Source organism: Carettochelys insculpta, chromosome 1 (genome assembly GCF_033958435.1).
Source record: "Carettochelys insculpta isolate YL-2023 chromosome 1, ASM3395843v1, whole genome shotgun sequence".
NCBI lineage: Eukaryota > Metazoa > Chordata > Testudines > Carettochelyidae > Carettochelys > Carettochelys insculpta.
The window spans coordinates 343,576,573-343,603,952 of NC_134137.1; the positions used below are offsets into that span (position 1 = coordinate 343,576,573).

Here is a 27,380-nt window from a genome sequence, read left to right on the forward strand (position 1 = left end):
TGGGTTTGTGGTCTCTGTCCAGACTAGGGGGAAGAGATGTGCAATAATTCACATTTTACTGTGGGAGAGGGTCATGGAGAAAGGATTACCAATAGATATTACATTCATTTCATAACAGTATAAAAATGGCAGTACTTAGGAGCTTGAGAGCCAGCCTTCCCTCCTGCTCCTTCCTACTTGGCTTAGACTTTGTAACCTCAGGAGGACTTGAGGAAACCTGGAGAGCTCTAGTTCCACACTGGGTGAGAATTTCAGAGAAGGAACTGCTGATGGCTGAGGTGGAGTAGCAGGTCCTAGAGACTGGCTCTGAGATTCCAGTCCCCACAGAGCTGGGCAGTACCATCAGAAACATCCTCATCCCCACCAAAGAGACCCCTCTTTTAAGAAGGACTGAGGCTCAGCATAGAGTGGGTTTCCAAGTATATTCCCTGGCTTGTGATAGTGATTCTCAGGCCAAGTCCACTCTACAAACTGCAGCCAGCATGGTGATGTTGATTTTGGCTGTGATTATTGGCATAGCTATGCCAGGACAAGCCTTAGCTCAAGCAGAGTTGTACCAGCAAAACGGTGTATTGGCCTGCCCGGTATAGCGTGGAGGGTGAGGAGAGTTTTACTGAATCAGTGCAAAGTGCAGCACTGGTACCACTTTACTAGTAAGGTCCATTGGTGTTCCTTCCTGTACCAGTATGGTACTCCTCATGTAGGCAGACCTGAGGCCATGAAGACTGATAGGACTGACTAGATGGATGTAGCTTAGAAATACATGTCTTATTGGACCATAAACAGCCAAACTCTATCCCTCAAAACTTGCAGCACATGAGTCCTAATGCTCTACCTGAGTCTGACGCAAGGCAGCCGAGTGTATCTGTAGCATTAGTGAAGTAAACATGGCTTTGTTCACGGATCTCCCTGGTTTTGGTTTAGCTGAGACAGCACATTTTGCCTCAGAGTGCCTGGTTGGTCTATTTCCTTTAGAAGCTGCTGGAGTTTCTAATATTAGAGATCATCTTCAATTCTGAGCACACACTTTAAAGTCATAAGCTCAAGTGTTTGTCTTCATTGCATATTCGCATTTCAATTTCACTACTACTTAGAGTCACCTAAATGTCCCATAAAGATATTTATTTTATCTATTTATAGCAGGCCCACCACTGTAGTAAAGCAGCTGATACTGTGCTGAGAGCGGGTAGCAATAGAAAATGAAAACAACCATTTTTAAAAAAAGACAAAAATATGTAATTGAGGGCTGGTATAGTCATCACATATGCAAGCTAGGACATTAAATTTTTCCATAAAAGCACAACATTTCTGGATTATCAGCTGTCAATAAATAGTCTAATAAAGTCAGGAAAATTTTGTAAGAAACCCTGAACTCATGAGATTTTCAACTTATTTTCCAGACTAAATGAGATCTAGATAATATTTGATTTACATTGGAATATGAGCTTCTGATGCTCACTCATCACTAGCTCTGAAACGTACAGGGGTGACACCCACACAAAAAAGTGAAACAAGAAACTGAAACGAGTATTACATTGCAGTTGAATAACTCTTCAGAACCCAGAGTGCACTTTCTGTTACATATACAGACTGTAACTAGCAACATTAAGAACCAACCAAGAAGCAGGAGGATAGAAAGAAAACTTCCCAGAAAATTCCCCAAAGGAGACAGCATAGCTATCTAATCTGGATACATAGATCAAAAGGTTTGTTAAGTGCAGACAATACAGGGTTAATCTAGAGCAATATTTTCTATTTAAAGGAGTATGTTAAATGGGAAAAAAAGACAAAATATGTGATTTAAAGAAAAAGGTATTAGTGTCTTTTGAACCTTGCTTGAAAAGAATGTAAGACCTGTAGGAAGAATAGAATCTGAAGGCTTTGAAAGAATTTGCACTGATGTTGCACAAAAATCCCAAATGGCCAATGAAATACATATCCCATTTTTTTTAAATGTCCACAAGTAGAACCTGCATCATCCTTAACAGAATCAGTGAAACACTGAGAATGGGGCTGCTATGAGGTAGGTGTATAACCAGTTGGATAACCATTGACAGAAAATAATTATTAATGGTTCATCATCCATAAAGCAGGATGTGATGTATTGATTTATGGAGAGCAATTTTTCCCACTGCAGGTTTGGTCATCATGAGAAACTGATTCTTCTTTATTGTTTCTCTCCTGTTCATGAACGTTTTGCTTTATCAGTACTCTTCTCTTCACATGAGCCATGTTCTACCTTATCTCTTTCCTCCATGCCACCAGCAAAACTGGAAGATTCTCCGTCATCTTCCTCACATTGCCATTTCTTACCTTCAGGTAAATATGCTAATTCCTTAGTAATAGGACTTCCATAGTTTATGCTTCACTGCTCAATTTCCTATGCTCTGGGACAATTGTTGCTGCTGAAAGTCCAGTCTATTATTGTTCTATTTCAGGTATTTTCCTAACAGCTTTGCTCCTTGCTTCAAACTAGACTGCAGCTAAACTTTTTGTTTCCTATACTGAACTCCTGAAGGCTTCTTCAGACATATATTTTGTTTTCCATTGGGGATGTGGGGAGCAGACAGTACTAGAAAGAGCAAGAGTCTGTGTTTTGCTGTCCTATAAAGCCATCAAACATTACATGCAAAAGATAGCAAAAAAAAGTAATAATATTTCTTATGTTTTTCATAAATTGGGTTTAATAGATATGTTTGGTCACTCATTCAAAATGTGCCTTATTAGCTGCTACTTACATGCTTGAGCTTTTAAAACACAAGTATATTTTAACAATTACACAACAAATCAAGGTTAATGCTACCACAGATGGGTTCTCACTTCACTTCATTTTTATATCTCTGACTGACTGGCAACATTCTGTATCCATAAAAACATGAATGACAACATGCTAGGAGGTTCAAGGAAAATGTAGTTCTCAGAAAGTCTGGAAGGTTCCAGAACATTCTAGGCGATTAGCAAAAAATTAATCACCATATGAAATGTCTGGAACATTTTACTTCAAGCATTTTATTTTCACTTTTGTTACTGACAACAAAAACAATGTCCTAACTCCAGTACCTCTAAACCCAGCATACCAGACAGTTGCCTGCCGCTGAATCCAGTGCTGTCTGACTGTGGGGGAAAAATGAAGGGAGGAAAAGATTCATATTTTGAAACTGAGAACTTTGTACTGTGTAGTGACAAAACATGTCTCAGTTTCCTCCCATAGTCATATAAGGTCACTCAGGAGACAAGGAGCATATGTACACCTTTATTAAAAGTAAATCAAGCTGTTGGCCGGTCTTGAACAGTGGTGAGCAAACCCCATGAAGTCATAACTCAAGGAATCTGGACATGTAATTTTCCATTCACATAATATCACTGTATAAAAATATTTCAGACAGTTTTTCCAACTTTTTATCTGAAGAATAGCACCCTTCTGTGAGCTCTACAAGTTCTGCAGGTGTGAGAAGTGTCAGGTCATCTTGTTCTGAAGATTACCTCTATGAATCAGATTTCTGAGAGTATCTTACAAATGGAAATATGAGGGTTATTCATAATTGTAGACATTCAGTGCTAACAAAATAGTCTCTTTTTAATTAGCCTCCCTCCTGCACAGACCTCAGACAATTTTGTACTTTTGAAGCCTTGGTGAGGCCTCCCAAGGAGAAGTAAGTAGCAGGTATGCAATTTCATGACTTCTAAGCAGATGGTTTAAAGAATTATTGAGGTCATTTTGTACCCTAATGAAAAGATGTTGAGTCATAACAGAAAAATGTGCAGTATTTTGCTGGATGCGACTGCCAAGTTATACAATTATGCAGTGTTTTTGTAGCCATGTAGGTCCCAGGGTAATAGACAGACAAAGTTGGTGAGGTAATACTTCTTCTGCACTTCAAAAAATCCCACACCTCATCATCAGAAACAAGTTCCTCACAGATCAAAGCACAACTTAGTCAGGTAAATCCCAGCAAAACAACAAATTCAAAACTCATATCCCCACTGCTACAACAATCTACACTTCCCACAACAGACCTTTCAAGATCCATGGATGCTATACGTGCCTGTCCCAATATATGACGTACCTCCAGCTAGTGCCCTAAATTGCCCAATAACAACTGTGTGAGTGAACCTAGTCACTGTGACTGCGCTCTCAAATGAATTCACACAGGAAAATGATAAAGATAAAATCACTACATGACCTCTGGGTAAACACATTTCACAGAGCCATCATGCTATATCTGACCAACTAGTTCACATCCTTGAAGGAAACCTAAACAACCCTTTCAAAGACTGGGAGCTTAAATTCATAACTTTGTTAAATGCTAAAAACCATGGTCATAACAAAGAACCTGAGTTTATATCTTATTATGACAACTAATGACCCACTATTGCCCCCTCTCCCCACTATTTTTTAATCCTACAACTAAAGTGGTATTAGGCCATTTGATCTTGAATGGTTCCTTAAAATATGTGCTATCAACTTCTGTTAAACTATCTGTTTCTAATTATGATGCTCTAAGCTGACAGGAGACAAGTATCCTAACGGAATAGTTAATCCATCTCCCAGAAAGGTGATAGCTATGTTGGCAGGAGAGATGCTCCCATGAATATGGCATGGTCTAAATGGGGAGTTAGGAGATTTTTCACACCCTTGACATGGTTATACTGATATTGGTCTGTAGTGTCTACCAGCTCTCAGTACCATCTCAGACCTGAAGTAGAGCTCTGTTGAGCTGAAAAACCTGTCTCTCTTACCAACAGAAATTGATCCACTAAGCAATATTACCTCATCCAGTTTATGCAATCTGCTTTCCATGTGAAATAAAATAGCAGATTTGGGTAGCCAAAATATTGTGACATCGGAATCCCATCCTCACTGCACAACTATATCGGCTAATCTTATTGCAACATGATTCTGAGTTGTTGGGTGGGCAAGACCTTACCCATGTTCCATTATCAGTCTTATGAATTAGACATGGCTTCAACCTGATTGCATTACCTGATTGCGACTGTGGTGTGACAGAGTTGGGAGACAATTGCAGAGTTGATTATGTATTGATCAATATGTGGCACCCCAACAGTTTGCTTGAGACTGTGCATAATAGTCCTCACCTTGGTAAGCTTCTATTTGTAGTATGGACAGAGGCTAAGGAGCCAGACCTACTGAAGTGGGTTTTACAGATGAAATAGTCAGTGCAGTGCCTAGTTTGAAGAGCCTATAATGGGTTGTCAGTCTTGGGATGAAGCCTGGAAGTCACTGGAACCACTGTGCCCCCTAACTATTTAGTTGGGTTAGCCTCTCTCACTGCTCTGCTGGTGACTTACCCTCTCCAGTCCTCCTTATCAACCAACAAGACAGCAAGTGCACCACAACACCCAACTAAATCACCTGAATGCTTTATCTGAGCCACTCATGGACCAACAACAAAGTCACCAGCCAATATTCTAACCCTCCAGCCTGGCACCCCAATGGAGTATAAGCCAAGAATTATACTATCTTACACTGCACAAGGGGTCTGTATGGTACAAGCTCATTAAACTGGCTCACTCCCCACTTGACATGGGAAAGATATGTACCAAGTCTTTGTTAAATGAGCTGAGATTTCCCCAAACACTTTGCTCAAAAACATATGGGTTAAGATAAACCATAATACAAGTTTATTAACTACAGAAAGAGAGATTTCAAGTGATTATAAGTGATAGCAAACAGAAGTGAATAAAAAGGCAATCTAAAAGGGTCTCACCCTGTTAATTAGTACATGCAGTCTGTCAAGCTTCCATGTACAGACGAGAAATCCCTTTAGCCTTGGACCAACACATTCCCCAGTTCAGTGTTTGTTCCTTGGTATTTCTAGGCATTCTCTTGTCTGGGGAGTGAATAATAGACATGATGTCACCTCCTCATTATGTAGTTTTTTCCGTATGGCAGGTTACTAGCCAGTGTCCCAGCCCAGTTTATAGAAAACTATAGGTATCAAAATGGACTCCAATATCGCGAGCCCATGCATGCCATGTGGGGTGATAGCAGCCATTAGTCATAGGCTGGCTGAAGTGTTCACAGGAGAATATAATCTGTTCCATGGTCCATTGTGTTTGTTGATCAGCTATTAGCACTAACTTCTTCACTGTTTTACCTGAAAGGCTAGTTTTGAGTGTTTCCAGCTACACTACACCTGTCAGTAACACATACGTAGCAAAACTTCAAAACAAAAAAGCAGTCCAGTAGCACTTTAAAGACTAACAGGATAATTTATTAGGTGATGAGCTTTTGTGGGATAGACCCACTTCTTCAGATCATAGCCATACCAGAACAGTCTCAATATTTAAGGCACAGAGAACCAAAAATAGTAATCAAGGTTGACAAAACAGAAAAATATTATCAAGGTGAGCAAATCAGAGAGTAGAGGGGCAGAAGTGCGGGGGGGAGTCAAGAATTAGATTAAGACAAGTATGCAAAAGAGCCCCTATAATAACCTAAAAAATTCCCATCCCAGTTCAAACCACATGTTAATGTGTCGACTTTGAATATAAAAGAGAGTTCAGCAGCCTCTCTTTCCAAAGTAGTGTGAAAATTCCTCTTCAGTAAGACGCAGACCTTCAGGTCAGTAACAGAATGGCCCACTCCATTAAAATTCTGGCTGACCAGTTTGTGGATTAGGAATGTTTTTATGTCTGTTTTGTGCCCATTAATCTTTGTCTAAGAGAGTTTGAAGTCTCTCCAATATACAAAGCATCTGGGCATTGCTGGCACATGATGGCATATATGATGTTAGCTGAAGAACATGAGAATATGCCCATGATTCTGTGAATAACCTGCTTAGGTCCAGTGATGGTATCTCCAGAATAGATATGTGGACAAAGCTAGCAATGGGCTTTGTTGCAAGGAAAAGTTCCGGGACTGGTGTTCCTGCGGTATAGACTGTGGTTGTGGATGAGAATCCTCAAGAGGTTGGGAGGTTGTCTGTAGGACAGAACAGGCCTGTCACCTAGGGCCTTCTGGAATGTGGCATCCTGATTAAGGATAGGTTGCGGGTCTTTCATAATGCGTTGCAGTGGCTTGAGTTGGGGGCTGTAGGTAATGACCAGTGGTGTTCTGTTCTTGGCTTTTTTGGGTCTATCTTGGAGTAGCTGGTCTCTGGGTATTCGTCTGGCCCTGTCAATTTGTTTTTTTATTTCTCCTGGTGGTTAATTATGAATATTTGGTAGAGATCTTGTAGTTTTCGGTCTCTGTCAGTAGGATCAGAGCAAATGCGATTGTACCTAAGGGCTTGACTGTAAACAATGGATCTAGTTGTGTGTGCAGGATGGAAGCTAGAAGCTTGTAGGTAAGTATAGTGATCAGCAGGTTTCCAGTAGAGTGTGGTACCAATCAGGCCATCCTTGATTTGTACTATAGTGTCAAGGAAATATATCTCTTGCATGGAGTAGTGGAGGCATAAATTGATGGTGGGGTGCAGATTGTTAAAGTCTCTGTGGAATTCTTCTAGAGTCTCTGTAACATGGGTCCAAAGCATAAAGATGTCATCAATGTATCGTAAGTAGAGGGGGGGTAATAGGGGACAAGAGCTGAGGAATCGTTGTTCCAGGTCAGCCATAAATATATTAGCATATTGTGGGGCCACATGGGTGCCCATAGCAGTTGCACTAATCTGGAGGTATAAATTGTCCCCAAATCGGAAATAATTGTGGATGAGAACAAAGTTACAGAGGTCACACACCAGACTGGTTGTGGTGACATCAGGGATGGTATTCCTGATTGCTTGTAATCCATCTTCATGTGGAATATTAGTGTACAGAGCCTCTACATCCATGGTGGCAAGGATGGTGTTGTCAGGAAGTTAACCCAGACATTATAATCAAATCAGCTGACAAAGGGGCTGCTGATGTCATCATGAATAAGTCAGACTAGGAACAGGAGGCAGCCAGACAACTCTCTAACACCACGTTTTACAGACCTCTCTCCGTTGATCCCACTTTGGAATTCCAAAAGAAATTACAACTACTTAAGTAACTCCCTGCTGCTACTTGGGACCTTATTCACTCAGACACACCATCTGAGCCCCAGCCTGGATTATTCTATTTACTTCCCAAAATCCACAAACCTGGAAACCCTGGATGCCCTATCATTTTGGGTATTGGCACCATTACCACCAGAGTATCCAGTTACGTGGCCTCCCTCCTCAAACTGTACGCCACCAACACTCCCAGCTACCTCCGAGATACCACTGACTTTCTGAGAAAAATTACAAAACATTGGAAAAGTTCCTGACAACACCATCCAATAGGATATTAATGTTCAGCCAATCAAGACTTCTAGCATGATATCTCAGACAGCATACCTTGTACAAAATATATCATAACTATATGACTGGTGAATGTGGGGAAGCCAGGAGGTCACATGTCCTTCTGGGGCGTAGGCATGAGCTAGTCCCACCAACACAAAATTAGGTGCTTTAGGAACTTAAAATGCATACAAGGCCAGCCAGAGCTCAGTGGGGCAGGTGTTTAAAGAGGCAGTTAGGCTCCTATCTCATAGCTGTGGATTCCACTAAGGGGCAAGGCACCTAAACATTAGGCACTGCAACTGTGAGGCTAAGGCCTTGTCTACATCCCACAGTTAGGGCCACAAAGCTGCCTTACATTGACCTAATTGCATCAGTATATGCACTACTCCTATTACACTGACATAATAATTCCTCCTTCACAAGAGTCATAGGGCTTATGTCAGTATAATAAGGGTGATACAATTTCATTACTTATTTCAGCTGCTGGCTGTCTTGTCAACTTCAGGGCTCTATGCTGGAGCCCTAAAATTGACAAGGCGACCAACCACCACATAAGTAATGCAATGTAAGAAATACTTCATGCTGGGGCCCTGAAACTGACAAAAAAGCTAGGTAGCTAGGGCTTGGCTGCCTCCAGGACCCACTCCCAGCTGGCCTGCACACCAGGCTCCCCACCCAGGAAGGCATGGCACGTGGGTGGCTTTCCCAGCTCCCAGCAGGGAACAAGCTGGCAAGAAGCCCAGAAAGCAGCTGAGTTCCCAACAGGGATCTGTGCAGAGCTGACAGTCCTGGCTCTTGACCTTCCTCACTGGCCCTCCTCAGCTGGCAGAAGCGCTCCTGGGGAGGACGTGCTGCACCAACAGAAGGAAAAGAAGGTAGATCTGAACCACATAAGTCATTACTGTGGTTACTATAAGTCAACCTGACAAAGGTCAGCTTCTGGATGTAGGATAGACATGCCCTAAGTTTACCCTCACTTTTGTGGGTCCAGCCATCACTCCCTACCAGCACCCCAGCATGGCACAGCTATCCCTTCCATGTTCAAGGGCCACTTTTACTGATGATATTCTTTCAATCCTATGAGACTTGAACACTGGGGGTTTGGAGATGTGCTGTAGGTTAAATTACACATAGTTGAATGTGAGATGTGGCCCCAGCTGATAAAGGGTGTGCCTATACTGCATGCGCCTTATGGTGCCACATGGATTACATATGCTGCATGAAATCCTGGCATGGGTCTATAACCAGTAATGTAGGTGTTGAGGCACTGCTTAGCTACCAGAACCTTAGCATGTCCATGTCTTTCTGAATACCCAAGCAGCACCTTCTCCCTCACTTATCCTGCTATTTTCAGCAGTCATGTCCCACTACATCTCTCTGCCAGAGCATTTCATTGACACATGTACCTTTGAGCTACAGTGTGGACAAAGCCTACTTTTAATTGAAGTGTGTGGTCTACATGCTGCCATCAGTGGTGTGCAGTGTAGATATACCCTAGATGAGCTTTTTGCTTAATTGGTAAAAGGTTAGGAAACGTGACCTTAATGTTTCACAGCAGAGCCAGTAGGCTGGTGGTCCAGAACACTACACCAGCAAAGTATGTATGTATACATATATATATATAGCTAGTATGGTGTACTGGAAAGACACAAGAAGTGGCTCTCAGTGTTCTGTGCTTTTATTTAGCTCTATTTTACCCCTAAATGTCCTTTGAGCACCCCCCATGAGCACTGGAAGTGTTGGCAATGCTGCTAGATAATACTGACCTCCCACACTTCAGCGAATTCTCTCGTTCAGCACCAGTCAGGTCCCCAGGTGCCAGACTAGAGAGGTTCAACCGGGAGTAGTCATGCAGTTAATAACTCACATTCAGTTTTCATGAAACTTATTATTGCTCAAGGGATCAAGTACAACTTAATTATTACATGAGTTTTAGTTTCCCCTTTAATCCAATGCCACATTGGCTACGTCTACACGTGCCCCAAACTTTGAAATGGCCACGCAAATGGCCATTTCGAAGTTTACTAATGAAGCGCTGAAATACATATTCAGCGCTTCATTAGCATGCGGGCGGCAGCTGCGCTTCGAAATTGACGCGCCTCGCCGCCGCGCTTCTCTTCCAGACGGGGCTCCTTTTCGAAAGGACGCCGCCTACTTCGAAGTCCCCTTATTCCCATGAGCTGATGGGAATAAGGGGACTTTGAAGTAGGCGGCGTCCTTTCGAAAAGGATCCCCATCTGGACGAGAAGCGCGGCAGCGAGGCGCGTCAATTTCAAAGTGCCGCGGCCACTCGCATGCTAATGAAGAGCTGAATATGCATTTCAGCGCTTCATTAGTAAACTTTGAAATGGCCATTTGCGTGGCCATTTCGAAGTTTGGGGCACGTGTAGACACGGCCATTATGTAATAATTGTTTATGCTCACTTGCACACAATAGAGAGGGCTTGAAAAAATATTCTGTAAAGGTTTGCTGTCCAGTAGTCTTACATCAGAGGGGTAGCCGTATTAGTCTGGATCTGTAGAGCAACGAAGGGTCCTTATAGACTAACAGAAAAGTTTAGAGCATGAGCTTTCTGAAGAAGTGAGTTAACTCACGAAAGCTCATGCTCTAAACTTTTCTGTTAGTCTATAAGGTGCCACAGGACCCTTCGTTGCTCTACAGTAGTCTTACAGGAAGCCATTAGTGTATAGATGTTTCACAAATCTGTACATGGGAAACAATGTTGATTGGAAGACATAGTCTGGTCATTCCAGGCTTGTTTGATAAATTTGTCAAAACACAGTTGTCCAAAAATTTTCTTTCGATGGAGACTTTAATATCCAGTCCAGTTGCAAAGGTTGGTTGGTTTGTTTTCTGTAAGGTAAGTAGGACAAATCTCTCATAATTGCCTATTAAAGATTCTAAAAGGACAAGTTTTTTTCCACAGTTTAGGTTGCCTTGTCTAACTGCAGTATTTTAAACTTACAGGATGTACCAAATATTTTTGAAGCTAGCTGAGAAAATGAAATAAGTGCAAAATATCGCATTATTGCAAAACCCCTTCTTTATGCAATGATGGAAAGAGTCCGGTTGGATCAGGCCTTTAATTGCCTTCCATCAATGATATTATCTGAAATATATGCAGAAGTTGCAGTTTGTTGCCCACATGAGCATGAGGCATAGCTGTTCCTTTTGCAATTTCTTGTTTCTTTTCAAAGATGGACTTTCTTTTCTTGTTTACTTGGTAGTAAATATTCAGTAGCTTACATGGTTAAGTTGAAGCTGATCCTTGTGCTACCTGGAACATGAGCTTAATACATCTTTAAAATTTTATTTTTTTTACATTGGGTGGCTTGGCTTGTGCACATCTTGCTTTTAAAAGTTAACAGAAATCCAAACACGCCAAGCAGTTTGTTAAATTCAAATAAGTTCTCCAGTGCAGGGATTCAAAGTTAGTACTAGAAAGCAAGTCATTAGGTTCTTGCTGTATATATACAAAGATATATACTTTTCTCTAAACCACTTGGCAAACTTCATTTAATCTTTGGCTGGACTATACACATAGCCTTCATCCTACAAACACAAACACATATGAATGACTCAACAAATGAATAGCTCCAATGAGCTGTATGAGAAGTCACCCAGGCATAGTTACATAGGGGTGCGGAGGAGTTGCAGGATCAGAGGCCATAACACAGATCTCTGCCTTTGAGACTGAAGAGTTCTGATTTCCCTGCTAAAAAGACAACAGTTCTAAAGCTAGAACAGACGTTCTCTTCTATTAATGCCTGCTTCCTACATACACGATTAGGCTGCTTCTACACTAGTCCCCTCCTTTCAGAAGGGGCATGTTAATGAGGGATTTCGGCAGATGCTAATGAGTTGCTTCCATGAATATGCAGTGGCTCATTAGCATAATGGCAGCCGCACGCGATTCAAAATTGCTGCTTTCAAAACACACACCACCCAGGTTGACGGGGGCCTTTTGAAAGAACATCCTGATTTTGAAAGCCCCCTCTTCCCAAAACCAAATGGAAGAAGGGGCTTTCAAAATCAGGGGGTCCTTTCCAAAGGCCCCTGGCTACATGAGCCTTGTGCATTCCGAAAGTGGCACTTTCAAATCATGCGTGGCTGCCATTATGCTAATGAGGTGCTGTATATTCATGTCAGCACCTCATTAGCATCTGCCGAAATCCCTCATTACCATGCTCCTTCCGAAAGGAGGGGGTTAGCGTAGAAGTGGCCTTAGAGTCTGTGTAAGATAGCAACTGTTCAATGCCATCAAGATACAGTACTAAATATTCCAAGACACTCAATTAAAAAAAGAAAAAAAATACACTAAAAGAGAAAGGCATCTTAGGCTACGTCTACACGTGCCCCAAACTTCGAAATGGCCATGCAAATGGCCATTTCGAAGTTTACTAATGAAGCGCTGAAATGCATATTCAGCGCTTCATTAGCATGCGGGCGGCAGCCTCGCTTCGAAATTGACGCTCCTTGCCACCGCGCAGCGCGTCCAGACGGGGCCCCTTTTCGAAAGGACGCCTCCTACTTCGAAGTCCCCTTATTCCAATGAGCTCATGGGAATAAGGGGACTTCGAAGTAGGCGGCGTCCTTTCGAAAAGGAGCCCCGTCTGGACGCGCCGCGCGGCGGCAAGGAGCATCAATTTCGAAGCGCGGCTGCCGCCCGCATGCTAATGAAGCGCTGAATATGCATTTCAGTGCTTCATTAGTAAACTTCGAAATGGCCATTTGCATGGCCATTTCGAAGTTTGGGGCACGTGTAGACACGGCCTTAAAAGGAAATCTCACTCAACTGATCAATTATGGAAGTCATCTACCACTAACATGTACATATATAAACAACAAAAAGTCCGGTGGCACCTTAAAGCCTAACAATTTTGCTATGGCATAAGCTTTCATGAGTTGCAACTCACTTCTTCAGATGCATGAAGGGAAAGAAAAAAGATAGCAGGGTTACAGAGTGGACAGTGTTACCTCAGAGCTAATTCAATCAGAGTGGATGTGGATAAGAAGGTGGGATTACCTAATATGGAAAATAACATATGGAAAACACATTTTTAAAAACAGCGTCAAGAGAACGTTAAGGTTATGAAGTCAAGTGAGAAGTAGGAAATACAGCAGTAACTCAGCCATCTTCTATGTGTGAATCATTATACAACCTTTAATTGCATGCTCACATATTGGGTTCTTTTTTTCAACAGGACCTCTAAACCTAGCACACTAGGAGCTAAAATTGAATTTATTAAAATTGATTTATTAACGCTGGGTTTTATCCATGCGATTTTGAGCATCCTCACCTTCTCACATGCTCCTAACAAAATCGACTTATCGCTGCCACACACAAGTAGCTTAAATTGACAGCTACAGCAGCATATTGTGGGAACCTATCCCACAGTTCCCTGAGCCCCGTCACGTTCTGGCTATTTTCACTGGTGCAGCACAGGGAAAAAATGCCACGCAAGTAGATGTGGGTATCTAACGACATTTTCCCACATTTCATTCCCCTCTTTCCCCTGCTAAGTTAAACAAATGTCCCTTTTTCCAGATGGGGAGGGGAGGAGGAGGAGGTAAGGAGTAGTAAACCTATCCCAACTGCCAGGTTTCTGAAAACAGAATGCAGAAGCACTGATATCCCTGCTAAAAAGACAACAACTCTAAAGCTAGGACAGACTTTATCTCCGATTACTACCTGCTTCCTATATACACCATTAGGCCGGATTTAGATCTGGATTTAGACCGCCCGGCAAAGAAGACCCTCAGAAGAAGGATATTTTTAAGTAGATACAGGTGCTACACTGAAAAGTGCAATGCATCATTGAAATAGTTATGGCTCAGGGCAACTAAAAGACCCCAGACTTTAGGCGGCCCTGAAAATTGTGACCACCCAGGGAGACCCACCAGCAGCCCCCATTAACAGCATGCCTAGGCTGGGATCTAGGTTTGACCCTGAATCTGGATTTAGACCTCCTGGAAAAGAACACCCTTAAAAGAAGAATATGTTTAAGCAGACACGGGTGCTACACTGAAACTGCAATGAATCATTGAAACAGTTATGGCTCAGGGCAGCTAAAAGACCCCCAGCTACAGTCAGCCCTGAAAATCATGTCCGCTAAGGGAGACTTCCTCACGTGGCTAAAAGACACCAGACTACAACCAGGTTTGCACCTGTCAAAAAGACCCTCAGGACAAGAATATTTCTCATTGCAAGCCTGACTTTGAGAACTGTGGTAATTGTATAGCTACAATCTTGCCATTATTGAAACAGTTACAGCTCGGGGTGACTAAAAGACCCCCGGCTACAGTCAGACCCCAAAAATTGTGACCACCAAAGGAGACTTCCCCTGGGCAGCTAAAAGACCCCTGGCCACAGCCAGCCTCTTGGCCTTTGGCTAAAGCCCATCCAAAAACTTCCTCTCAGAGGACAGCCACTCTTACAACAATGTATTTTCTTCTGTTGCCCAAAAATCATGACTGATCAGGAAGACTTCCCTGGAAGGCTACAGGACCCTCACCGTGCACAATCTTCCTGACATCTTGCACAGCATGTCCTTTTATTGGTTCAGGGTCAAGCCACATGATACAGCTGGGCATGGGAAAGTTACAGACTGTGTGACACCTCTGGGGGTAGGGAAGGGAGGGGATGTGGGGGTCAGGACAAAATGTAAACAGCTGAAAAGAAGTTTCTCATCCAAGAACAACCCCTACCCACAATCTATCTGCCACGTGATGCATGCAAGAAAAAGTTCCAGAATGCATGGTGCTTCTCGAGGAGGGAAAGGAGGGACAGTGGGGGGTGGGACAGCATGTAAATGGCTGAAAAGAAGTTTCTCATCCTATCAGACAAGCACGACCCCCACCCATACCCTAGCTGCCACATGATGCAGGGGCAGGGCAGGTGGGGGGGCAGCAGCTGGCACCAGGTAATGCGGAAAAAAAGGCAACCAGCTGGGGTATACAAAGAACCACAAACCCCACAGCCAAATTGAAAAAGTGCCGAATAGAAAAGGTATTCCTGTTGCCTAATTCCTCCGCACCTGAGAGCAGTGGAGATGGAAATGGCCAGAGCAGAGGACTGTGGAGCATTGTGGGGCACATACAGAACATCTCTGGAGGTTAATGAATTTGATTTAAAGACATGTCACTTCCTCACTACCCTTCATTCAGAATTTTATATTTGAACTGAACGCTATACCCGCCAGGTTACTGCGATATTAGGATATCGATATTATGTCGATTTCAGTGCTCCATAAATTGAATTAATGGAACTTACAGTGAAGACAAGCACTAAGAAAGATTGGGCTAATTGACTTAAAATTGATATCATATCATAGTGTAGACATAGTCTGGGTCATTCAGTGCACAGGAGAATGAGTTAGAATTATGCGGTGAATAAGGCTGCCTTGTTTGTTTGAATAGTAACAGAGAGTAAGCCGTGCTAGTCTATACACTATCAAAACAAAAAGCAGTCAAGTAGCACTTTGACTCAATCTAATTCTTGATCTTCCCCCACTACCCCTCCACTCTCTGATTTGCTCACCTTGATTATCTTTTTCTGATTTGTCCTCCTTGCTTACTGTTTTTGGTTCTCTGTGTCTTAAATATTGAGTCTGTTCTGGTCTGGATATGGTCTGAAGAAGTGGGTCTGTCCCACGAAAGCTCACCTAATAAACTATTTTGCTAGTCTTTAAAGTGCTACTTGACTGCTTTTTGGTTGGTTTGTTTGACTATGACTGAAAGCATGTAAATAACAAGAGGACGACAGAAAGAGAAAGGCTAAGATAGGAGAACTTGGGTCCTGACCTAGAAAGGTGTACAGGAACCTAAAAACAGGTTGGGGTGCCTAAGTCTCCAAAAAACCATACTCAGTTTAAAAGTTCCCTGTTACTCAGCTTTCGGTAAGTGAATAGGAATTGGTCCATATAGCACAAGCATCACTCTGCAGTCAGATGGCTAAAGCTCTTACCTGAGAGGTAGCAGAGCTGTTAAAATCCCTTTGCTGGGATAGAGGGAAACTGAAGCAGGACCTCCTACAGCGTAGGGAGTATCCTGACTCCTCAGCTAAAGGTTTTAAGGGAAGCCCAACTCAACTCAAGCTACCTCCTAGCCTCTTTGTGCAGTGTTATGTGGCCTCTTTATTCTTTTTCGTTAAGGTACAATTTAGATGCCTGACCCCAGGAGAAGGATTTCCATTCATAAATTTCTAGGAAAAATAGAAATCGTCCTGCAGCCCAGATTTGGTCTCTGAACACTACAACAGGGGCAGAGCTTAGGATACTCTGGCATCTCCTATTGCTCTCATCTAGGCACCATGCTGGTATTTGTGGAAGGCTTTTAAGGCCCCATTCGCTGTAGAGGGAGCCTAAGTGCCTAACTCAGGCTTTGAGGAGTCCAGGGTTGTTGCAGAAGCCTAAAAAATTAGGTGTGGCAATGTCTAAATCTCTTTGCAGATCCAGATCTTAGTTCCATCCTTGCATCTGTTGCAGTGCTGTGCACATCCCTTTCAACCACAGTTCTTAGGCAGGTGGCCACAGTTCTTCCTTTATTTTACCTAATCCCTACTTGGAGGCACCTAGGGTCTGATATGGACCATCTGCTTTTGAAAATGCCAGGTACCGCAGCATATAAGGCAGCCTGTCCACTAATAGTTACCCTGAGTACTACTTATATCACCAGTTGAGACTTACCTGTCACAGGCAGGTGGGGGAGTTTGGCTGAAGTATCATTCTTTGTTGTACTTACCATTGCTTCTGGCTACATGAACCATCCTTTTCATCACAAGATTTCTCCTTAGCTACTTTCCATTGGCAGTAGTCACTCTAGTTGTTCTCGGGATATGTTTGGGGCCCCTAGTCATGGACTGAGTTTGACAAGGATATTGTGGATTTGATGGCACTTATCCCTTAAATGGTGGCACAGCATTGGGGAGCATGTAAAAAGTCTTCACCCTGAACAGAGCCAAAGGAAATGCTAGCCAGAACGGCAGCCCCTCCCCTTACACATGCACATAGACTCCTATCAAGATGCACCATCCCTATTAAGCTCTCACTTCAGTTAATCAGAAAGAGGCTGAGGAAAGTGTCACAGATTTAACTGACCTGCCCCCGCCTCCTCCACCTGAGACACTCATCAAAGTGGAGTGAGGAGAGCCAAACCCTGAATCCCCATGTGCTTCAAATCTCTAGAATCTAAACAGAGCACAAGCAGTGCCTTTGGCTTAAGGCCTCTAGATACACTATTGAGGCACAGATCCTCTGTCTATCACTGCCTCCTGGAAGCTGAAACCTCGTAGTCCCACTGCCTAGCTCCTGGGATAAGTGTCAACCCTCAAGCTTCCCTATGGCTTAGAGCTCCTGTCTCCCAGAACTCCAGCCATGCCAGTACTGTGAGTTCATAAGTTCATCCCTCAGGGGTACATGGTAAATGTGACATGTGCAAGATTCTAAAGTCCTCTTTAACAGCACAAGAGATAAACCCTGCTGCCATAGATCCTAGCAAGTGCCTCCTCCAGACCACCTACTAGGACTGCTGTGAGGGAAAATCAAGCTTCTGCTGCTCTGGATCTCCAGGTGTTCCAAGTCACTGAAGCCTGAATGGAATCCAGTTACTGCCCCACACTCTCATACCACAGACTAGCTGCAGGTCTGACAGCCAGTTCAGATGGTGAACAGGGAGCGGCTAAAGAGGTGCTGAGGGTCAGGTATGGCAGGTGGGTAGAACGCACGCTTCCACATCACCCACTTGAGAACACTACAAAAAGTGGGTGGTAGGACTGCCCTCACCTACGCGAATACACAGCCTGGCTGGAGAAGCCCCATGCACCAGCCAGGGTCCACCCAGTCTCATTGGGAATCAGAGTCCAATTGTTCAGACAGATTCTGGATCTTCCTGCTGGCTTAAGTAGGGCAAGCTGGCAAATCAGCTGTCCTGGGATTCTGACAATAGGATGGCAGGGGCAGAGCCTCAAAATGGGGCTGGGCTTCATCGATCCCAGGTGTTACCAAGTTGTCAACTGGTGTGTTGCTCCTTCTCAAAACACTGCCACCTCAGGTGTGAGACCTGTAGGTCATGACATCATCTCACCTTTGTTGTTTTACATGGGAATGACCCCCCATGTCAGCATGTACACTCCTAACAGCGCATTTTTCTCGAATTACTCTTCTTAACCTGAGGGAAAATATTACTGGATGGTGGACTCAATTGTCACTTGTTGGCTTTCTTTGTTACATTTATTTATTGATTTTTTCCATTCAGTAGTAGGTTTCACTGTTTTGTTACCATACCTGTACTTTTTCTTGTATTTCTTCTCTGCTAGTGTCAATGGACCTGTGTGCACACATACTAGCTGAGAATGTATCTTATGTCTACTTATCTTCATCTGAAGTTCTTTGGGAAAATGCCCTCACTTTTGGCAAAATGCTGTAAATGATCTATTTAAAGCAGAACTTACTATATATCTATATTTCTCAGAGAGCTTTTCCTCATCCACAAAGAACGTTTGCCATAGAAATTGTCAATCTGAATCAGCAAATGGCCCATCTCATCTAATAGCCTGTCTCACAGTGGCTGGTACCAGATGGTTTAGAGAAAGGTACTGAAATAGTCAGCTGTAGAAAGTTATGAAATAATCTGTGCACAAGGAATGTTTATTCCTATCTTTCATTACTTAGACTTATGTCCTGAAGAATGTGGGTTTTATCCCTTCCAAAACTCCATGTTTTCTTGTTTGTTTATTGCTCATGTGTAAATTTGCTCTGGATTACAGTTCTTATGACTATCCATAAGAGTTCAAGCTCTTTTGTGTCCTCTTACTCTTGCTAATACTTGATTGCAATGAGTTCTCCAGCACTGGTATGCACCATTGTTCCACTCGCAATAGCACGCTTCTAAAATCCTGAATCCTTGCTTCACAATTTAGTGCTTGTATAGGCACTTTATACACAAATAATGTTGGTTACTCAATTTGTGTGAATAGCTAGAAATGACCATATAAAGACAGAAAAAGGACTGATAATTTTGCTGCAAAAATGCTAACTATCAGCATCCCTGTCACAGCTTTATATTTAGCTGTTTGTATCACAGTCATTTCTAGTAAACACAGAATTAGCATTCCTTCAATTACTTATCTGTGTAATAAGATTTAACATTCTTTCCAGGATCATTAGTTCTTAAGGCATTTTATCTCAGCAGGCTTCTGTTGAAAACATGCTCTTTCTTGTTAGGAATGATGCTAATTTTCCAGTGAGCAATCAAAACAAATTATTTCTGAATTTATAGCACAGTCTGCCATAAATGTGCAGAATGAACTCATAAATCTATATCACTTCCTTCAAAAGTATGGAATTTGTGTTTGCCCCAGTCACAGCATGTCACCAGATGGGTTAGTTTTCCTAAGCAACAGATAAAATTTTCTATTCTATACTCTGTATGACATCCAATTAAGGGATAAAAATGACTACTGAGCCCCCAAAACTGCAAAAACTACAGAAGCAGGGCCACATTAATGAAAAAAGCGGATGTAACTTCATCCCTGAGTTATTAGTATTCTGATTAATGTTACCATGAAAAGTAATTGGAGGTAATATAGTGTTTGATACAGTTTGGCATCAGATCATCTGCACCTCAGTTTCACCTCTGGGTGGACAGGTGATTTGGGACTTGTTGACGATTTGATGCTTTGGCCCTCCAGTCAATGCACAAAAAGTCTTCAGTTTCCAGAGTACAACAAAAGAATTCAAACAAAACAAGTATTCAGCCTCTCCTGAGGCCCCATAGCCCTTTGCCTTCTCAGTGCAGGCCGCACCACACTTCTTACTTAGCTGTTAATATATGGAAGACCTTTTCCTTACTCAGCCATGCCTCACACCCCTGGCACTTTATACTGTGCCCAGAAGACTACCCTAATGCAAAATTTCCAAGCTCCCCTTCCTCCCAAAGCCATTTTGTATGATGTCTGTTGCTGGTCAGACCTTCTCTTCTGCCTCTGCCAGTGACCAAATGTTTCCCCAGAGGTCTATAGTTCACCTCTAGGTCTCTTGGCTTGGCATATATTTCTCAGGAGGATCCTTTTTTGACAACTGCCTCTCAGCCAAATTCTTTTCCCCATTTCTGGAAAGCCTCCTACTGAGTATTTCCCCTATAGAAACTTTCCCTACTCAGGGAGAGGTTGTACGGCTGACTGAAAAATTTTGGCTGAAATTTCCCAACTGAATTTTGTCAACAAGAGTTGTTATCCCTCTGAAAATCTCATGTTTAAGCATTTTTCAATGGATTATGAAACAAAAGGAACATTTTAATGTTTTCAATATGAAATATATACACTTGAACCTCTTTAATCCAGAAACCTTGGGAAATAGGCAGTTCTAGAGTATGGAATTTACTTGATCATGAGTGTTCTCCATAATGGAGGGTGAGCAAAGTTTATTACTAAAAAAATGTGTATGTATAAACCATTATGGAGGACTGTACATGTATACCACATCACCAGATGATCTTTAATGCACTGTATTTAAACTGTTACTTTGTTTTTATTATCAGATGTAGATAATTAAGCAGAAAACCACTAATTGTACAGTATAGTGCTCTGCCATTTCTTATGTTTACTAGTTAAATTTGCACTGGACAGTACAGTATGTATATGTATGTAACTTGTTTTGTTGCACCATGTTTAAACTTATTTTGTTTTTATTATCATCATGGGTGGTGGATATGAGACAAAGAGAGGCAATGCCTCCCCTGCGTCTTAGTGCTCAACCTCTCTCTTCTACCTATCCCTATTCTGACAGTTCCTGAAGGCTCTCACAACTGACTGTTGTAGCTTGCAGGCTCGTGACTTTTCCCCCAAAGTAGATCTATTAACTTAAAAGTGAAAAGCCTTCCATCTTACCCGATCTATTAGCATAACACTGACCCTGGGAACAAGACATTTTAGTAGTACTGAAACCATTTAACATCCATATGCCAGCCTTCTTTACTGAAGAAAACAGTTGTGCCTTACTATGCCTACATAGTAATCCTGGTTCTCATCAGTCTTCACTACAGGGCTCATTAGGTTGATTTTAAGGGGCACTATGGTAGATTTTTTTAAACCTCCCTTTCATGAAGAGTAGCTCCAAATCTGAATTTGCAATAGCGACCTTGGGCTAGTGCAGACACAGTGTTATTAAAATCGATTTTATTGGCCTCCATAAGTATCCCACAATGCCCACAGTGTGTCCATTCTGGGCATCGCTTTCACCTTCACTGTTCTCCAGGTGAGCAAGAAGTAGGTCACAGGAAGCAGGAAGCAGACTGGGAATTTTGTATTTATTTCCTTTTTGCCCAGCAAGGCCATCAGACCTCAGCAGCACACCTGGATGTGAGTTCACAGGGTCACCAAAAAGCCCCAGCATGGAGCAATCAGGAGATCCAGGACCTCATTGCTGTTGGGGGAGAGGGCAATAAATCCGTCCTGATGCAGTTCAGAACAAGTAAAAGAAATGAGGACATTTATGCCAAGATTTCACAGGGAATGCTGCAGAAAGGTTGTACTAGGGATGCTCAGCAGTGCCATGTTCAAATCAAGGAGCTCAAGCAGGTGTACCAAAAGACCAAAGAAGCCAATGGATGGTCTGGGTCATCTCCTCAAACATGCCACTTTTATGAGCAGCTGCTACATGTGATTCTGGCGAAAGACCCAACTACTTCACCCCCCTTTATGGCAGCGAGACTTGGACCCTGTATGCCCGCCAGGAAAACAGGCTGAACGTCTTCCACTTGCGCTGCCTCAGGCGCATCCTTGGAATATCATGGAAGGACAGAGTGACCAACACCGCCGTCCTCGAGCAAGCTGGAATCCCAACCATGCACACCCTCCTCAGGCAGTGTCGGTTCCACTGGCTTGGCCACGTCCACAGAATGAATGATGGAAGGATTCCAAAAGACATCCTGTATGGTGAGCTAGCCTCTGGCAAAAGACCTCCCGGACGCCCCCACTTGCACTACAAAGATGTCTGCAAGAGAGACCTCAGAGAGGTAGACATTGAGCTGGACAACTGGGAAGAACTAGCAGACGACCGCGGCAGATGGAGGCAGGGCTTACACAAGGGCCTTCAGAAGGGCAAGATGAGGATCAGACTGCTAGCAGAGGAGAAGCGAGCGCACAGAAAGCACACTAAGGACTTGCCAGACACCCACCACATCTGCAAGAGATGCAGCAAGGACTGTCACTCTCGTGTGGGTCTTCATAGTCAGAGTAGATGCTGTAAATGAAGTCCTCAATTGAAACTATAAAGGGTGCAATCCATAGTCTATGCAGACTGAAGGATGCCTACTAAATACGAGGGTCCTTTGGTAGAGGGAAGTGAAAAGATTTGGAAAGCATCAGAAGTTAAATTGAAAGCACTATAGAATGGTCCCCCATCTCTAAAATACCAGTTTTCCATTATATTGCTATCAGCAGCCAAATAAATTCTAAACAAGACTGACAAGTGAATTAATTTGCCAACTGCAAAAGCTCATAGTATCATGAGTGAAACATCAAAAATAATACACAGATAGTTACTAAACAGAATGATGTGTGCTTTGATACCTGACTGATCTATTCAAACATAAAACAGCATCTCAAAGAATTACTACTGTACTTACTTTTGTGATAATTTGCTAGTCCTTGAAACATCACAGTTTCAGAGAGCCAACAGAGACTGTAGTGTAATCTAAATATAATTTAATACCTAACTTTTTCAAGAGAGAGAGTTCATCTCTTACTATGATATTATCATATGTACGTATGCAAGCAGAATTTCTGATATAATTTGGTTTGGCTTGTAATCGCTGATTCTAGGCATAGGTACGTACTTCACAGTAAGGCTGTGTCTATACTACAAAAATAACTTCAAAGTTGCTTTAAAGGTAAGTGACTTTTAAAATGTGAATAGTCACATGATGTTAGCTTCTGTGTAGTTTGTTTTATTAAATATATGAAAAGAAATAAGTATATGAAATAGGTCTCTTGTTAAAATTGTCTGTAGCAATCAACCTTTATTGGTTGATAGGCATCTTTTACAAAATATTGTCTGCCTACACAGCTAGAAGTGAGGTAAAATTTCAGTAGGTCTGGTATAACAGAAAGGTTTTAAAAATAAAGATTTAGAATTTTAACATTATTCTTCATAAGTGAAAATTTGTTGTCAGAGCCCAGTGAATAATATTTTTTCAGAGAAACGCAGGCATTGCCCTCTTTCAAAATGGCTGTTATCTCCCTTTGTTATCAGTTGAGCAGCAGCCACAAACTGGCTTTAGTTAAAATATTATGTGACTAACAACCTAGGTTAACACACTTTTTTTGCCTTAGTGTATGCGTGTTTGAAGTGACAGCAAAGAATGAAAGAAATCAAATCTGAAAGTAAAACAGAATTAATACAAACTTTAAATGAGAGACTGAGGTAATCACCTCAGTTTGTCCAGGTATCAGCCTCCCTGTCCTAATTAAGCATTGTTCCCTTAATTATATTACTGATAGTTTATATACTGAGCATTAGAAAAAAATTACCATTTGTTTGCCTGAGAGCAACATGTTTCTTGGCTTGATAGTAAGAGATTATGCTATGCATAGCCCAAATTCTTTCACCCATGTACCCGCAAGTAATTGATGGTGTAACAATAGTTATCATATTTCCTGAAATCCATATAAACTCCTAAGACAAAAATATTACTAGATTCATTAGAGCATATCTATTGTGGGTCCCTCTACTATGGTGTAGCTGTTTCAAAATATGAACATAAACATTGAATCCTGACATGCTTATGAAAAATATAAACCTTTCCCTTAAAAAAAGTGTTTAATGTCACAACATTATCTTCAAGAAATAGTAAATCTTATGGACATTTTTTCTAATCCAACACTTAAAACTTAAACAGAGTATTATGAAAGATTATTTTTTAAATTGACTTTCATAGTCAACCCCAATAAATTAAGGTGATAATTACAGCTGACACAGTGGCAGAGTCTGACCCATAGTATAATCAAAAGCTAAGAGACATGTGGTGGAACAAGTAAATTCAGACTTATTCTTTCTAGTTATAAAAATTTGATCATTTATAATCTATACAACATGACACATGGAATTTACTGGCTCTTGCTTTTCAAACTTAGAGCAACCTGTTCAAAGAAATTCATCTACATTTAGGGTCCCTTTTAGCATGAAAACAAAGCAGGAAATCCATCACACTGGTGGAAAAATTAAACTGAGTGTCTCAGTGCTAAAGGTGGAACAAAATATCATGTACACTTAAAAGCCATGGGCCTGAGTCCCATCTAGTTTAAACCCAGTGTAACTCCCGTGTAACTTCAATAGGATGAACTCTTAGTTTACAAGGTAGAGAACCAGAACCCATATCAATAGCAGAACAGTTTCAAGAGAGAGTGGGAAGACCTGCCAACCGATCCTAACAGTAAATTGCATTAACCAAACCAAATGCACAGCATTTTGCCAAATATTTATTTTGCACTGTTTACACACAGCTATTCTGGCAAACTAGAGTTATAAATAGAGATGAAGAAATTAGCACTTGACTAAAATGAAAGGACAGTCGAAGCAGTTAAAGAGTTTATTTTTTAAAAAGCAAGAATGCTACCACTCGTAATGCTACTCTGTATTATAGATATAGGGAATACCCATTCAATCTACCAGTGGAAAAAGAATGAAAAGTAAGTTCCACCAATGTGCCCAGTTATGCTGTATTTTCTTTGCCTATGCATATCCCTAAGCTGAGCAGATTTTCAAAATCAAAACCCATTGCTTTTTGTGGCAATGCATTATGGGTTGTGAAGTACCTGTAGAAAAGATAAATGCACTTTTTAAAATAAGTCATGCTGTCATTTCGTTCAGGTTTTGACTCAACACATGTGCCTCTATTGTAGAGATGGGAATAAATTGATCACGAAGCTGAACAAGTGTCATTAATATTCAGTGTGCAGAAGACTGTCATTGATAATGTCAACAGTCCCACGCCTTTGATTTTTCTCTTCACTTCAAACAGTCTTTGTCATACTAAATACTCAGTCACAGGCCCATTGGTTTGCTGCTGGTAAACACGGAGCCAATTCAACTTTGTGCAGCAATGTCTTGAACAAATATTTTGTAATTATAAAAAGAACGAACATTTTGACTAATGACATGAGAAACTGGGATATTTCGTGTGTCCTGAAAGAAATTCCCAGGTTATTTGGGACATCAGATAACAAAATCAGGACTTTCCCAGTTTGGTGTCTTTACATATATCTGAAAATCTGCATGTTTCTCATGAGTGATGCAATTTGGTGTGATTCACCCCAGGGCCAACAGCCAGTACAAAGTCAATGCACTTTTTAAATAGTACATAGGTCTTGTTCTGGCCTTTGACAAAGGGGTAGATTTCACCCTTTGCCCACTAAGGCAACCCATACATAAAAGAAGTATGTTTACTCTTCCTTAACTTGATTGATATTTGCTCACTTCTTTGCTAGAGTTATCAGTATAGCAGTGACCTTGTTTATACTGAAAAGGAGCACCCTGTATATTTGACAACTAAGTTCAAACATGGGTCAAGCATGGTATCACCTAATCTTTTTCCTAACACAGTATATTTGGCTAACTTAAATTGGTTCATAATACATGAATGTGTTAGAATCTTGTTCACAAAATATTTGGGATTGTGGATTTGTCCAGCCTTAGGCCAAATGTTGCACTTAGATAGACAGAAATTCATCCTTGCCACAAGCATCAGAAAGGTAGCTGTGTTAGTCTGTATCTTCAAAAACAACAAGAAGCCCTGTGGCACTTTATAGACTATCAGATATTTTGGAGCACAAGCTTTCGTGGGCAAAGACCCGCTTCATCAGACTTCGTCTGGGACCAAAATATCTGTTAGTCTATAAGGTGCCACAGGACTTCTTGTTATCACTGCCGCAGAAGTCAGAAAGATACTCAATAATTGTGCAGCTGGCAGAGGTGAAAGAGAGAGAAAACACATGGCGTGAAACGGATCCCTGTGCAGAAGGCCAGCTCTAGGCAACTTATAAATCCTTCAGTAGAGTGGGAGAACTGTGTCCCTCTCTGGTGCACAGCACAAAGAGCCCAGTTTTCCTCTCTGTTCCATGGTGCAAATCCAGTTGTCCAAAAACTGAAGGGCTGTAAGGGTGTTGTAGACATCACATTCTTCTGCTACTCAAACTGTGTTCTCCGACTGCTTGTCTTGTTCTGACTAGGCTTGGGGAATGGCCTACCAAACCTCTCACTCACATCGTCAGCCTAAACCCTTTCCATGAGGGTGTGATAGCAGAAGGAAAGCATGATGAACTGCAGACTGGGGAGCCTGGTCTCCCTCTTCCTGACTTTTTTTTCTCCATTCTGAATGCTAAGCAGCTCTTAATCAGGGTGGAAGGCTAGCTTGGTGTGTTTGTGTGTTGGTTTACTAAAGCTAGCTTTGGGAGTTTGATCCTTGAGGGAGCTATTGAGGGAGCTAGGCCCAATAGAAAGAAGGGACCAAAAATGGGGTGCTTGGCCTTGCTAAGAGGGTAGGAAAGCAGACTTCATGACCTCCCCAGGTCCCTTCCAGCTCTATGAGATGTATATCTCAGGTTGTTGTTATTATTATCCCTCTTTATACAGCTAACTATTATGTAGCCCTGGGACAGCTCCCCTACATCCATTCCCACTGTTCTGGTGTAAATTAACTTGGGAAAGGGGTTTTGTTGGTTTCGAGCCATTGCCATTCCCACACAATGTGGATGGAAACTATGTATATAAAATATATCACCCATCAGAAGCTTAGGAGCCATGCTTGGTTTGAAGAAGAACAAAGCTGTTCACTTGAGGAACTAATAGTATTAGTGCTTATCACTGCCTATAACATTGATTAAAGTAATAAAAAATGCTGTGCTAAACTTATGGAATAAATGAACGCATTACACTTCAAATAATATAAGAATTGTGCAGACGTATTTCTCTGTATCTCTCTCTCTCCCCTGCTAGACGGATGATTCATTATTTTCTTCTACCCTACCCTGATTTCAAGCCTAACAGTACTTCTCTTGTGATGGTACAAGTGCAAGCTTGGACAATAGCACTATACTTCCCCACCCAGGTCAG

At 41.9% G+C, this 27,380-nt stretch overlaps 1 protein-coding gene across 1 annotated transcript in view; it reads left to right on the forward strand.

The window, feature by feature from the left end:
• Positions 1 to 3,606: 3,606 nt before the first annotated feature.
• Positions 3,607 to 27,380, forward strand: part of ALG12 (ALG12 alpha-1,6-mannosyltransferase) — a 158,463-nt gene continuing 134,689 nt past the window's right edge. Inside the window, exon 1 of the mRNA XM_075015706.1 lies at positions 3,607 to 3,664. The gene's annotated coding sequence lies outside the window, so the exon portion shown is untranslated. The remainder of the gene's footprint in view (positions 3,665 to 27,380) is intronic.